Here is an 11,945-nt window from a genome sequence, read left to right as displayed (position 1 = left end):
AAAATATTCACATTTAGAAGCTGAAATATGACAGAAAGTAAGAAATATTCACATTTAGAAGCTGAAATATGACAGAAAGTAGAAAATATTTACATTTGGAAGCTGACAAATGACATAAATTAGAAAGTATTCACATTTAGAAGCTGATATATGACAGAAAGTAGAAAATGTTCACATTTAGAAGCTGAAAAATGACAGAAAGTAGAAAATATTCACATTTAGAAGCTGAAAAATGACAGAAAGTAGTAAGTATTCACATTTAGAAGCTGAAATATGAAAGAAAGTAGAAAGTATTCACATTTAGAAGCTGAAATATGACAGAAAGTAGAAAGTATTCACATTTAGAAGCTGGCAAATGACACAATTAAAAGATATTCACATTTAAGAAGCTGAAATATGAAAGAAAGTATAAAATATTCACATTTAGAAGTTGAAATATGACAGAAAGAAAAAAATATTCACATTTAGAAGCTGAAATATGACAGAAAGTATTCACGTTTAGAAGCTGACAAATGACTGAAAGTAGTAAGTATTCACATTTAGAAGGAGAGAAATGACAGAAATTAGAAAATATTCACATTGAGAAGCTGAAAAATGACAGAAAGTATTCACATTTAGAAGCTGACAAATGACAGAAAGTAGTAAGTATTCACATTTAGAAGGTGAGAAATGACAGAAATTAGAAAATATTCACATTTAGAAGCTGAAAAAGGACAGAAAGTAGAAAATATTCACATGTAGAAGCTGAGAAATGACAGAAGGTAGAAAGTATTCAATTTTAGAAGCTGATGAATGACAGAAAGTAGAAAATATTCACATTTAGAAGCTGAAACATGACAGAAGGGAGAAAGTATTCACATTAAGAAGCTGAAATATGAAAGGAAGTAGAAAGTATTCACATTTGGAAGCTGACAAATGACAGAAATTAGAAAGTATTCACATTTAGAAGCTGATATATGACAGAAAGTAGAACATATTAAAATTTAGAAGCTGAAATATGACAGAAAGTAGAAAATGTTCACATTTAGAAGCTGAAACATGACAGAAAGTAGAAAATGTTTACATTTAGAAGCTGAAACAAGACAGAAATTAAAAAATATTCACATTTAGAAGCTGAAAAATGACAGAAAGTATTCACATTTAGAAGCTGACAAATGACAGAAAGTAGTAAGTATTCACATTTAGAAGCTGATATATGACAGAAAGTAGAAACTGTTCACATTTAGAAGCTGAAACATGACAGAAAGTAGAAAATGTTCACATTTAGAAGCTGAAACATGACAAAAATTAAAAAATATTCACATTTAGAAGCTGAAATATGACAGAAAGTAGAAAATATTCACATTTAGATGCTGAAATATGACAGAAAGTAGAAAATATTCACATTTAGAAGCTGAAATATGACAGAATGTAAAAATGTTCACATTTAGAAGCTGAAATATGACAGAATGACAAATGACAGAAAGTTGAAAATATTCACATTTAGAAGGTCAGAAATCACAGACAGTAGAAAATATTCACATTTAGAAGCTCAGAAATCACAGAAAGTAAAAAATATTCACATTTAGAAGCTGGGAAATGACAAAATTAAAAAATATTCACATTTAGAAGCTGAAATATGAAATAAAGTAGAAAGTATTCACATTTAGAAGGTGAAATGTGACAGAGAAAAGAAAATATTAACATTTAGAAGCTGAAATATGACAGAAAGTAGAAAATATTCACATTTAGAAGGTCAGAAATCACAGAAAGTAGAAAATATTCACATTTAGAAGCTGACAAATGACAGAAAGTAGTAAGTATTCACATTTAGAAGCTGACAAATGACAGAAAGTAGTAAGTATTCACATTTAGAAGGTGAGAAATGACAGAAATGAGAAAATATTCAAATTTAGAAGCTGAAAAATGACAGAAAGTAGAAAATATTCACATTTAGAAGCTGAGAAATGACAGAAGGTAGAAAGTATTCAAATTTAGAAGCTGATAAATGACAGAAAGTAGAAAATATTCACATTTAGAAGCTGAAACATGACAGAAGGGAGAAAGTATTGACATTAAGAAGCTGAAACATGACAGAAGGGAGAAAGTATTGACATTAAGAAGCTGAAATATGACAGGAAGTAGAAAGTATTCACATTTGGAAGCTGACAAATGACATAAATTAGAAAGTATTCACATTTAGAAGCTGATATATGACAGAAAGTAGAAAATATTAAAATTTAGAAGCTGAAATATGACAGAAAGTAGAAAATATTCACATTTAGAATCTGACAAATGACAAACAGTAGAAAATATTCACATTTAGAAGGTCAGAAATCACAGACAGTAGAAAATATTCACATTACGGGATTGTCCAGAATTTTGTTGTCACCGCTGTGGAGTCCAGGGGCATTATGCGAGAGAATGCATTAAAACTGTGAGGAGATGTGAGCTTTGCCACAATAATAAGGAAAACTGCATTTGTAATGATAGTTATTCTGAATCAAATAACGAGTCAGACTTAGGTGCAGAGCAGGCACAGATGAGCTGTGTAGACAGCTCGGGAGAGGAGGAGGCTGAGGTAAGCTGTGAAGACAGCTTGGGAGAGGAGGAGGTAGAGATGGTGCATACCGAAGCACAAACATGTGAGCCAGCTGATGCGGCCTCCAGTCTCGTCTGTGAGGTGGTTGATAACCCCACAGAATCTCGGAAAAACACGAGGCGGGAGAGCTCTACTGAGAGCCCCTGTGCGCTACAGCAGAAAAAAAAAACTGATAACCAGGAAACAGTGCGGGCTGCAAAAGCGCAGAGTGCATCGGCCACCGGCACTGCATCACTCAGCCCTCCCCACTCCAGTAAGACCTCATCACAATTGCCCCCCCCAAGTGCTGACTCTGATTTTGAAATGGACACCTCACTGATTTCAAACCTAAGAAAAAGACAAATGAAAGGAAAACATGGCAAAAGATCACAAGAAAAACAAAGTAAAAAAAGTTAATAATCATGTCTGACGCGACACTATTTCAATTCACCCTCCTCATGGTCTCCTTTCTCTCGCTGAATGCCTGTGGGCTCTGCAATAGAGAAAAACTACAGAATTTGCTAACTTCCATCAATTGTGACATACTGTTTCTTCAAAAAACCAAATGGTCTGAATCTCCGTTCAATCTGTTAAAAGACCTGTGGGAGGGTAATACATATTACAGCAATGCTGTAAGTAACAGGTGTGGTGTCGCCATCCTAACAAAAAAAAATGTGTTTGATAAGATAACTGAAATTCATAAGTCTCCTGAGGGGAGACTATTAGTAATTGACACTTGGCGTAATGGTACTCACCTGAGATTTATAAATGTCTACGCTCCCAATGTTGAGAGGGACAGGAAACTCTTCTTCAAAGCTTTGGAGTACTGGCTAACTGACTCATGTATTATCACAGGTGACTTCAATGTCGCCCTGACCAAAATGGATGTATCAGTGAACAATCATTTCAAACAAGACACAAGTAGGGGTTTGCTCATAGACATCATTAAAAAACATGACTTGGTTGATGTATGGCATATCACTAACCCATTTGTCATTAAATTCTCAAGACATCAAATAACCAATAATTCCCTCAAACAGTCCAGAATAGATTTCACTCTAGCAGGTCCTTCCGCCATTTCCAAAATAAGCACAATCGATTATCAAATAAACACCATAAGTGATCATAATTTCATCAAAATGTCCATATTTCCAACATTTCAACAAAAAAATGGAGGTGTCTGGTGCTTCAATAATAGTCTATTACAGGACCCTCAATTTATTAAAAAAATTAACAACTTCCTCCAGAATGTCTCTGAAGAAATGCGATGGGTTAGTGATGCTTTTGTCTGGTGGGATGAAGTAAAAAAACGCATCAAAAGACTCTCAATTAACTACAGCAAACACAAACGATGGTTGAATGATTTAGATGAAAAAGATATAAAACAGAAAATAGAAGTTGAGCTTTCTAAAATTGCCCAGGTACCTAACAGGGACCTTACAAATTACATATGGCTCAAGGAACAACTGTCCAACCATTATAAAATCAAGTGTGCAGGGGCAATCACTAGAAGCAGGGTACAAGCATTTGTTGAGGGTGAAAGGTGCACATCCTATTTTTTGGGACTGGAAAAACAACTGCAGAGCAAAGTGTCTATCAAGGAATTAAAAAACAGTGACGGCAACTCAATCACAAATCTTGACGAAATATTAACAACGGCTCACTCTTTCTTTCAACAGCTATACTCCAGTAGTCCTGTCCGTCAGTATGATCAAGAGATGGTAATTAAAGCAATCACTAACAAGCTCGGTACTGAAGACAAAGTCTGGTGTGATCAGCCTCTCACAACAAGTGAAATTGAAGCGACCATTTCTGGCCTTCATAAAAACAAAAGTCCGGGGTTAGATGGACTAACAACAGATTTTTTTCAAGCCTTTAAGGACAAATTATCGCCCATGTTACAATCTGTTTTTCAGGAAATAGACAGCCGGGGCTATGCTCCTGAGACCCTCACATCTGGCCTAATTACAGTTGTGTACAAAAACAAAGGGGACAAAACAAATCTGCAGAACTATAGGCCAATCAGTCTTCTTAACACAGACTACAAAATTCTGACCAAAGCACTCGCAAATAAACTCAAAACGGTAATTCCAGGGCTTGTACACAAAGCACAAGCCTACAGCATCCCTAACAGAGACATTTCAGACCCCATTCTTTCCACCAAGTCAGCGCTTTCCCAAATGTCAAATAGTGGTGGAATATATCTGGGCGTAGACTTTGAAAAAGCCTTTGACCGTGTGGAACATGAATTTCTCTGGGCCACTCTTAAACAGTTTGGCTTTGGTCAAAGTTTCATAAAAACAATTCAGGTTTTATACAACAACGCGCACAGTCAAGTCAAAATCAATGGTCTTCTAACCCCAAAAATCAAAATAAACCGATCAATCAGACAAGGATGTCCCCTATCTTCTCTTCTGTATAGCCTGGTGGCCGAGCCCCTCGCCCTCCTAATAAACCAAAATCAGTCAATCCAAGGCATACGAGCAGACAACGGAGCTGTCTGTAAAATGATCTCCTATGCAGATGATACAAATATAATGGTCAAGGACGAGAAGAGCCTTAATGTTGCTCTCGATATTATAGATAATTACTGTGCGGCCTCTGGTGCCAAAATAAATGAAAAAAAGTCGACAATAATGTACTGTGGTGCGGTGGCAAGGTCACCAGGCCAATGGCAGTTCAGGGAGGAAAAGGCCTGTGTGAGGGTCCTGGGTGTGTACCTCGGCTGCGACGGAGTGGCTGCCAGGGATCAGACTTGGCATGAGGTGCTTGAAAAAATTAAAAAAACCTTGGGAATGTGGAAGATGAGGAAGCTTACACTCAAAGGTAAAGTGGTGGTGCTCAACTCCCTCATTCTGTCAAAATTAAACCATGTTTTACAAATTTACGACTTGCCAGAACAGACCTTAACTGAAATAAATAATGCCATATCAACTTTTCTGTGGGGGAGCAGACGCAATATGATAGCTCACAAAACAATAATCAACAAACAGTCAAATGGAGGTCTCAACCTCATTGACATAAAAACCAGGAAACATTGCTTCAGGGTCAAAATAATAAAAAAACTATTGGACAATAACTCAGATCTGTTCTGGAAACATGAACTCACCCAAACAATAAACTCAATTGGCAGTTGTGGCATTTACAATCTATGTCAAATTCCAACTAAATCACAAACTGAGCAGCCATCACCCTTCACAAAAGAGGTTCTGCAGGCTTGGGGGTTGGCCAGGCCCCACCTCCTCACATGGGTAATGAGCAAACATCAGCTCTTACAGCTTCCTCTTTTTCACAATCCTGACATCACACACCTTGGTCGACCAATCTCTGGCGGCCCTCTGTCGCGAGAGGGGCTGCACACGTTAGCGGGACTAATTGATAGTCAAGGGGAAATAATCGTGGATGAAATAGTCAGCAGACTCAGAATAAATAATCGACATAGCAAAAAATTAACTGAACAGATCTGTCAAAAAATCTCTGATGCAATCCCCCCCCATTGGCAGCAAGCCTTTTACAGGACCAGTGGCAGCATGCAGGATGACGCCCTTGTTTTTCGCACAAGTGCTCACCCGGTCTCAAAAACTCTGTCTGAACTTAATACTAAGTTTTGGTACAGCACACTACTCATGAAAACAGCTCAAAAACCCACAGCAGAGTCCTACTGGCAGAAGCGCTTTCCTGCTCATAACGTTTTGTCAATCTGGAAAAACATGAAAAGTCCCTTCGCCCACCCTCAAGCCACAAATACCGACTTCAAAATAAGGCACAGACGCATTTTCACTGGTGTAATCCTGCATCAAATAAATAAAACTGCTTATGGGAGGGTTTGCACTGTCTGTAATTTGAACGATGAGACCTTTGACCATCTGTTTCTCACTTGTCCCATCTGTGAGGTCTTCATCGATCGTGTCCGGACCTTCCTCATCAGCCACTGTAAACTAAGGACAATGACATCTGTGGATTGGCAATGGACTTGGCTATTTGGAATCACTAAAGGCACAACTGGTATCAACAAGACAACAATCAACATCATGCTCTCCATCGCACGCCATACAGTTTTCATCGCCAGGAACTACATCCTACACGAAGATCTGCACATTGACAGATGGCTTCTCTTCACAAGCACAGTCAAAAGTCACTTCCGGCTACTACATGCTGCATACACAAACATTTTTCGGGAGAGGTTCGCAGGTGGGACAACATTGTTTGAGTCTGTGACTGATGACAACATAGTTTTTGGCTTCTAACTTTCTGTTCCGTTTTTTTTTTTTTTTTTTTATTTTTATTTATTTATTTATTTTTTTTTTTTTTTTTTTTTCTCCCTTGTTTCCTGTTGTGTTAATGCTTGTCTTTTGTGATGGTTACAGTTCAGTTCTCCTTAATCAGTTGTTTTATGTACATGAGTACTCTATTTAATTTTTTCTAAATACCTTTTAATGCATTTGTTTGTCAATTTATGTTTTTGAAAGTATTTTTGATAATAAAAAAGCAAAAAAAAGATCTCGGAAGCTAAGCAGGGTCGGGCCGCGTTAGTACTTGGATGGGAGACCGCCTGGGAATACCAGGTGCTGTAAGCTTTTACGCGCTGCTGCTGCTGCTTCCTTACAAGAAACATGGGCTCGCAATTAAATTGACGCACAGGCACGGGTTGATGTCTTTCTGGTTTCAGCTTCGCTTTGCTTTTCACAGAAAAAAGAGAATGGTGCACCGTTCCTGGTGGCACTGCAATACCAGGTCAATGCAAGGAGTGAAGAGAGCAAGCCCCAGTTTTCACCTCCCACTGCTCAAAAATGCATTTAATATTTAATCCCCATATAGAGGACATATCAGATATTAAACTGATAAGAACAGATACTACACTTGATCTTAGCCAAAAGGCCGAGAAGCGATGGCCCACAGGTGTCTGGGGCCAACCCAAGATCTTGGCACACAAGTCAGTTGTTGTGGTGCCATGTTTTTAAGGGCGCATAACAAAGGCTGCTGCTGCTGATCACCTCCGCCCCAAGGTTGACCTAAGTGCACCTCTGAGCCTTGACAGACAGCTGCTTGACATTTGACACACTCAAAGGGCGCAGCCTTACAGCAAAGCCCAACAAAAATAACTCAAACTCTTGAACGTCCCTCTCCACGGAAGTCTTTAGTAAAAGGCGAAAGACTTGTGCATTTTGAAGAGAAACCAGAGTCAACGTAGCCCCTGTCCTGGAGAGCAGCCGAGGAGTCTATCCGCCGGAGTCACCACAGTCTCGGTCGGCCGGCCGGCCGGCCACCTTGGGACGGCCTTCCTTCAACGTTTTTGCTTAGTCGGCCAATAAACCGCCCAGATTTGACTGCATGTTTGGAAGCGCTTTCCTACTGTCGGTTGTGCGCTGCAGTTTTCTATCAGTCGCTGAGGCTGTGGCACATTCCTCGCTCACTGGCACACCTCCAACATTTAGTGGTAGACGTGAGTGCATGAGCAAAGCAGATCCGTGTCACACTGAGCAGTACAAACTGCCGGGCCATTTCCCACCTCATCCGGGCTTCTGAAATGGTGAGTTGCTCCTGGCATCACTTCAACATCAGGTCACTGCACGGAGTGAACAGAGCAAGCGCCAAAGTATTAACCCTTGGCATGATGGCCATGGATCCATCTCCAACAATCGAGTTCTTCTACAAAGAGTTGGGAAAGGGAGCGTGACATTTGCTTTGAGCTAAAAGACAACACCCACAACCATCACGTTCCCAGCAACTTGGAAAGACTGGGGATGTTGCTCCGCAAGGACGTGAGAAGTTTGGAGATGGGCACACAACGTTGAACTTCGGGCGGCTGACCTTTGCTTACAACGACATCATCGGGGGAAAGCGCGGACGCAGCACCCCACTAGCAAAAATTATGCAGTCAAGACTCCCACGTTTGGGGAATTTGCAGGGGTCAACACAGCCGGAGTGCAATTGGCTGAGCCTCGCCCTGGGTGAACCGCCTTCTTGATCATGGTATCTCCCCTGCCAGGTAAGTATGAGGTGTACTCGCCAAACACCGGGTGGCTGTTGCCAGACACAGATCTTTGGCTGATGGTGCAGGAAATGAATAATCCCAGAGGCCAATGCCTTGACTCAGTTGCTCGTTAATGCTGTGCTATGTTCAACTTCAACCTCCAGCACACATTGGAGAGGAAACACTCGACCTTTTTTACTGGCATACCTGGCTGTCGTTTCCTATAGATTCAGCAACAACTAGACATGACGGCACCAACAGCCGCTTGCCCATCTCGGTGTCGCTTCCCGATACTGGACTAGAGTGTAGCATGTGGTGGAGATAAAGGCTGAAGTGCAGTGTGTCCGAAAGGCTGACTTTTGAGCCCCGCCACGCGCAGGGGGCCTTGCCCAGTCCATAAAAGCAGTCTGTGTCCCCAACCCCCCGGCTTACGGCCATACCACCCTGAGCACGCCCGATCTCGTCTGATCTCGGAAGCCAAGCAGGGTCGGGCCTGGTTAGTACTTGGATGGGAGACCGCCTGGGAATACCAGGTGCTGTAAGCTTTTACACCGCTGCACGCTTTTACACTGCTGCTTCCTTACAAGAAACATGCCCCTCCACGAGCAGGGGCCTTGCCTAGTCCATAAAGGCACTCTCTGTCGCCAGCCCCTCGGCTTACGGCCATACCACCCTGAGCACGCCCGATCTCGTCTGATCTCGGAAGCTAAGCAGGGTCGGGCCGGGTTAGTACTTGGATGGGAGACCGCCTGGGAATACCAGGTGCTGTAAGCTTTTACGCCGCTGCTGCTGCTTCCTTACAAGAAACATGGGCTCGCAATTAAATTGACACACAGGCACGGGTTGATGTCTTTCTGGTTTCAGCTTCGCTTTGCTTTTCACATAAAAAAGAGAATGGTGCACCGTTCCTGGTGGCACTGCAATACCAGGTCAATGCAAGGAGTGAAGAGAGCAAGCCCCAGTTTTCACCTCCCACTGCTCAAAATGCATTTAATATTTAATCCCCATATAGAGGACATATCAGATATTAAACTGATAAGAACAGATACTACACTTGATCTTAGCCAAAAGGCCGAGAAGCGATGGCCCACAGGTGTCTGGGGCCAACCCAAGATCTTGGCACACAAGTCAGTTGTTGTGGTGCCATGTTTTTAAGGGTGCATAACAAAGGCTGCTGCTGCTGATCACCTCCGCCCCAAGGTTGACCTAAGTGCACCTCTGAGCCTTGACAGACAGCTGCTTGACATTTGACACACTCAAAGGGCACAGCCTTACAGCAAAGCCCACCAAAAATAACTTAAACTCTTGAACGTCCCTCTCCACGGAAGTCTTTAGTAAAAGGCGAAAGACTTGTGCATTTTGAAGAGAAACCAGAGTCAACGTAGCCCCTGTCCTGGAGAGCAGCCGAGGAGTCTATCCGCCGGAGTCACCACAGTCTCGGTCGGCCGGCCGGCCGGAGCAGCCGAGGAGTCTATCCGCCGGAGTCACCACAGTCTCGGTCGGCCGGCCGGCCGGCCACCTTGGGACGGCCTTCCTTCAACGTTTTTGCTTAATCGGCCAATAAACCGCCCAGATTTGACTGCATGTTTGGAAGCGCTTTCCTACTGTCGGTTGTGTGCTGCAGTTTTCTATCAGTCGCTGAGGCTGTGGCACATTCCTCGCTCACTGGCACACCTCCAACATTTAGTGGTAGACGTGAGTGCATGAGCAAAGCAGCTCCGTGTCACACTGAGCAGTACAAACTGCCGGGCCATTTCCCACCTCATCCGGGCTTCTGAAATGGTGAGGTGCTCCTGGCATCACTTCAACATCAGGTCACTGCACGGAGTGAACAGAGCAAGCGCCAAAGTATTAACCCTTGGCATGATGGCCATGGATCCATCTCCAACAATCGAGTTCTTCTACAAAGAGTTGGGAAAGGGAGCGTGACATATGCTTTGAGCTAAAAGACAACACCCACAACCATCACGTTCCCAGCAACTTGGAAAGACTGGGGATGTTGCTCCGCAAGGACGAGAGAAGTTTGGAGATGGGCACACAGCGGTGAACTTTGGGCGGCTGACCTTTGCTTACGACGACATCATCGGGGGAAAGCGCGGACGCAGCACCCCACTAGCAAAAATTATGCAGTCAAGACGCCCCCGTTTGGGGAATTTGCAGGGGTCAACACAGCCGGAGTGCAATGGCTGAGCCTCGCCCTGGGTGAACCGCCTTCTTGATCATGGTATCTCCCCTGCCAGGTAAGTATGAGGTGTACTCGCCAAAGCCCGGGGGGCTGTTGCCAGACACAGCTCTTTGGCTGATGGTGCAGGAAATGAATAATCCCAGAGGCCAATGCCTTGACTCAGTTGTTCGTTAATGCTGTGCTATGTTCCACTTCAACCTCCAGCACACATTGGAGAGGAAACACTCGACCTTTTTTACTGGCATACCTGGCTGTCGTTTCCTATAGATTCAGCAACAACTGGACATGGCGGCACCAACAGCCGCTTGCCCATCTCGGTGTCGCTTCCCGATACTGGACTAGAGTGTAGCATGTGGTGGAGATAAAGGCTGAAGTGCAGTGTGTCCGAAAGGCTGACTTTTGAGCCCCTCCACGCGCAGGGGGCCTTGCCCAGTCCATAAAAGCAGTCTGTGTCCCCAACCCCCCGGCTTACGGCCATACCACCCTGAGCACGCCTGATCTCGGAAGCCAAGCAGGGTCGGGCCTGGTTAGTACTTGGATGGGAGACCGCCTGGGAATACCAGGTGCTGTAAGCTTTTACACCGCTGCAAGCTTTTACACTGCTGCTTCCTTACAAGAAACATGCCCCTCCACGAGCAGGGGCCTTGCCTAGTCCATAAAGGCACTCTCTGTCGCCAGCCCCTCGGCTTACGGCCATACCACCCTGAGCACGCCCGATCTCGTCTGATCTCGGAAGCTAAGCAGGGTCGGGCAGGGTTAGTACTTGGATGGGAGACCGCCTGGGAATACCAGGTGCTGTAAGCTTTTACACCGCTGCTGCTTCCTTACAAGAAACATGGGCTCGCAATTAAATTGACGCACAGGCACCTTGGGACAGCCTTCTGAAGGATGTTCCTTCCTCTGGTTCGTTTGGATCCTCGGTTGGAAAGAATGGAGGAGGCAATGTTGAGTTTGAGCAAAGCAGTTCTTGTTTATTCTTGAGTTACAAAATGGCACAAAGTACAAAGTGTAACCCGAGAGTCGCAGCTGGAGTCTGGGTCCGGTGTGGAATTCCGTGTATCTTATAGCTGTGGTAGGGGGTCGTCTGAGTCGTGTGAGTCATGTCCTTATAAGGAGTCGTTTGTCTGTTAGGGCTGATGTGGTAGTTAATCATGTGGTGTTATGCAAATCTTGTGGCACCAGTGTAGTGCAGCTAAAGTGTAGTTAAAGTCGTTTAAGGGAGTGAA

The 11,945-nt window shown here is 43.3% G+C and overlaps 9 non-coding genes and 1 pseudogene across 9 annotated transcripts; 4 read left to right on the top strand and 6 right to left on the bottom strand.

Annotated features, from left to right (window-relative positions):
- Window positions 1-7,257: 7,257 nt before the first annotated feature.
- On the bottom strand, window positions 7,258-7,450 carry LOC122764424. The gene has a single exon (XR_006359682.1). It is a non-coding gene; the product is annotated as a U2 spliceosomal RNA (small nuclear RNA).
- A 182-nt stretch (window positions 7,451-7,632) lies between these two features.
- Window positions 7,633-7,745, bottom strand: LOC122764427. Its single transcript, XR_006359685.1, has one exon. It is a non-coding gene; the product is annotated as a U5 spliceosomal RNA (small nuclear RNA).
- A 647-nt stretch (window positions 7,746-8,392) lies between these two features.
- LOC122764423 lies at window positions 8,393-8,557 on the bottom strand. The gene has a single exon (XR_006359681.1). It is a non-coding gene; the product is annotated as a U1 spliceosomal RNA (small nuclear RNA).
- Window positions 8,558-8,960: 403 nt separating this feature from the next.
- LOC122764428 lies at window positions 8,961-9,079 on the top strand. Its single transcript, XR_006359686.1, has one exon. It is a non-coding gene; the product is annotated as a 5S ribosomal RNA (ribosomal RNA).
- Window positions 9,080-9,189: 110 nt separating this feature from the next.
- On the top strand, window positions 9,190-9,308 carry LOC122764422. Its single transcript, XR_006359680.1, has one exon. It is a non-coding gene; the product is annotated as a 5S ribosomal RNA (ribosomal RNA).
- A 118-nt stretch (window positions 9,309-9,426) lies between these two features.
- LOC122764425 lies at window positions 9,427-9,618 on the bottom strand. Its single transcript, XR_006359683.1, has one exon. It is a non-coding gene; the product is annotated as a U2 spliceosomal RNA (small nuclear RNA).
- Window positions 9,619-9,800: 182 nt separating this feature from the next.
- On the bottom strand, window positions 9,801-9,913 carry LOC122764426. Its single transcript, XR_006359684.1, has one exon. It is a non-coding gene; the product is annotated as a U5 spliceosomal RNA (small nuclear RNA).
- A 705-nt stretch (window positions 9,914-10,618) lies between these two features.
- On the bottom strand, window positions 10,619-10,782 carry LOC122764431. The gene has a single exon (XR_006359688.1). It is a non-coding gene; the product is annotated as a U1 spliceosomal RNA (small nuclear RNA).
- A 403-nt stretch (window positions 10,783-11,185) lies between these two features.
- On the top strand, window positions 11,186-11,294 carry LOC122764430 (annotated as a pseudogene).
- A 110-nt stretch (window positions 11,295-11,404) lies between these two features.
- LOC122764429 lies at window positions 11,405-11,523 on the top strand. Its single transcript, XR_006359687.1, has one exon. It is a non-coding gene; the product is annotated as a 5S ribosomal RNA (ribosomal RNA).
- The last annotated feature ends 422 nt before the right edge of the window (window positions 11,524-11,945 follow it).

Source organism: Solea senegalensis, unplaced genomic scaffold (assembly GCF_019176455.1).
Source record: "Solea senegalensis isolate Sse05_10M unplaced genomic scaffold, IFAPA_SoseM_1 scf7180000017391, whole genome shotgun sequence".
NCBI classification, from domain to species: Eukaryota; Metazoa; Chordata; class Actinopteri; order Pleuronectiformes; family Soleidae; genus Solea; species Solea senegalensis.
Note: the sequence above shows the minus strand (reverse complement) of the source record. Positions and strands in the feature narration are given on the sequence as shown.